This window comes from Olea europaea, unplaced genomic scaffold (genome assembly GCF_002742605.1).
Source record: "Olea europaea var. sylvestris unplaced genomic scaffold, O_europaea_v1 scaffold1128, whole genome shotgun sequence".
Classification (NCBI taxonomy): domain Eukaryota; kingdom Viridiplantae; phylum Streptophyta; class Magnoliopsida; order Lamiales; family Oleaceae; genus Olea; species Olea europaea.
Genome location: NW_019228659.1, coordinates 119,520 through 122,379, shown reverse-complemented (window position 1 = coordinate 122,379; position 2,860 = coordinate 119,520).

Here is a 2,860-nt window from a genome sequence, read left to right as displayed (position 1 = left end):
CTTGTTAGAAAATTAAATGAGTACCTAGACTTCCAAATATATTAATTACTAGAATAGGTAGAAGTTCATTTCCAAGAGTAATTACTTGTCATCTTGCGGACTTTATTTTAGATTTCTAGATGTAGTTTGATTTCTAATTAACCTCATAATTATTGTCCTTGTTAATTAATATTATATACAACTATTCTTTTTCAACTTCGAACTCTCTTTGCCAAAATGCACGAGATATTAGTGTTTTCCAACTGCAAAAATATAAAAAAATATACTATAATTATTAATGTGGATACCGAATGAAATATATCTGTGATAGACAAGTAAATGAAGACTAAAAAGGATATTTAATTAGCTTGATTAGACACAAATCAAATGAGACGAGATGGTTTTATCAAAACCTTCAAGCATCCGCATATTTTTAAGATTTGCTACATGTACACTAGAGTGTAAATGAAATTTTCTTTTATTTTTTACCATAGATCAGTAAGATTTTATTTTTAATCTCTCAGTCTTTTTCCTTGATCTATAGGTAATACTATATTTTTCACATTTGACATAACACTCGTTATGTCAGAATAAGGTGGTGAAAGGATTGTTATGTGATAAATGTAGTATCAAAGTTTAATATTCAGGAGCGTAATTAAACACAACAATATATAGGAAATGAAGAAGAAGAAGAGATTCGAGGTAAATGAAATATCACTCTTTTCTTAAGACAAAATTGCCACGCAATGGTGCACAAGGTTTATGGCACTTATCTCCTAAGATACAATGAATTCGACTTGTGATAGAAGCACTTCAAACCACAAGTTACAGCGAACTCGAACAAAATTTATCCTCTCTACAAGGAAAAAGATATGTAATGATTTTGGGAGAGTTTTTACGAGAGATTTAATGTAATGTTCAATGCAAAAGTGATATTAATGCATTATGGACATCAAAAGGGTCTTATTTATAGAGGATGAGGGGTTGTGGTTGAAGTGTTGCATATCAAATCGCACAACCTTAAGCATAGAAGCATCACTTGTTGTTGCTAGCCTATCGTTGACCTCTCGCTCGAGCTTCAGTATTAAAAGTTTAATAGAACTTTTTTCGCCCGCTTGTCTCTAGCTCGTCACTCAAGCAATAGGCGAGTGATGGAGTTAGGCAAAAATCCGTTACTGTTTTTTCTCTTTTTTTTTTTTCCAACTCTGGACCGTAATTTTTCACTCATCAAGAAATGTTTTTGAGCTTCCAAATATACTTCGAATATTTGACCGAAGTAGCCATGAATGTCAATCACTTTTTCGACATATTTGGTTTAAACACTTAAGCAATTTTCCTAGCTTTAAACCAATTTCCATCAAACCCCCGCATGAATGGAAATTCAAATATACATATGTAATGCAAAAATTTATAATGCAATGTAGAGAGAACGCGAAAAAACATTGCATCAGATAAGGTAGCATCTGACTTTCAACTTTCCTTATTGTAATACTATCGAACTTACTTGGCTAATTGGTGAACATGATGTCTTGAATCATTCAACTATTAATATAAGCCAAGATAATAATACTAACACATGTCTTTCCTAATTTGTTCATAGTTCTCATGACTTGGTTCATTTTGGCCTTAAACTGATCTTAGGCTTCATAAGTATTTAGAGAATTTTAACCTAGAACAATTCTTATTGAAGCGGCCCCACTTCACACTTACATAGGTAACCTCCTATTAAAAGTATTATGCTCTACTCCACTTAACTTAATCAAGATATAGAAATCGTTAAAAGAGTATCTTAACCTTTAATTACTCTGTAGAAAGCACTTTAATAACATAGGAATGAGTTAGGAAATAATTTCTTAAGTGCTTCATTGAATTCTCATAACTTAGTTGTCTCTTTGAACCAAGATCTTGGAATCTCCAATCAACAATGTAGGTTACCATTACAAAGACTCTTACGTAATAGACTTTTTTTCCATTCATTTCGATAGGCAACGTACATGGTTTCTAGGCAAACTTTTCATACGTGAATCCGTGATTTCTTCTTTGATTTCTCATAATCTATCGAGATGATGCCATTAGAGATCAGTTGCTTAATGGTATTGTATCTGTAACATATTTGTCTAGACTTACCATTATACATGCTACTACAAGTGTAACATCCCGAAAATTTTAGAATAAAAACATATTTGTTTTATATGTTATATTTCAAAAGTTGAGGGACTAAGATGTAATATATTTTAAATTGTTATATTTTGACTTTTGGTAGAGTGAGAGTAAGTATATCAATATTGTACTCGTTTGATAGCTTGTAATTAATTATGCATTTTAGGCTCGAGAAAAAAATTAATTTGAATAAGTTATGGCCAAGATTTTATAGTTCTAAAGTTTTAAGCTTTGGTGTTAATGAAAATGGTAAGTAATATTATTTTAAATAAGATGTGTAGCCACGTGTGCTTTTGATTAGGATTAGTCTTCTTTGGTACAATAGATTATGTTAATTGAAGCCATGGTGGAGTTTTAAAACCTTAGTTATAATTAATCTAATTCTAGTTTTTAAATCCTAATGTTGTTTTACTTGGCCAAATTCAGTTTTATGTTTAGAATAAATTAAGTTAAAGAGATCCAAGATTAAGGGATTAATTCACTTGGCAAAATTGGATGTGACTTCAATACTGCAATCATGATTCCTTATTAGTTAGTTAAATTAGGATTTGGAGTTAACCATAATGAAACAAGAATTTATGTTACTGTAATCAAATTTCATTAAAGCTGTCCACATTTTGCTCTCGGTTTGACAAAAGAGAATAAACACTACTTTCATGGAAATTAGATACAAGTCTTATTAGTTATTTATTGAATTGTTTGTTTGTACTAAAATAAATTA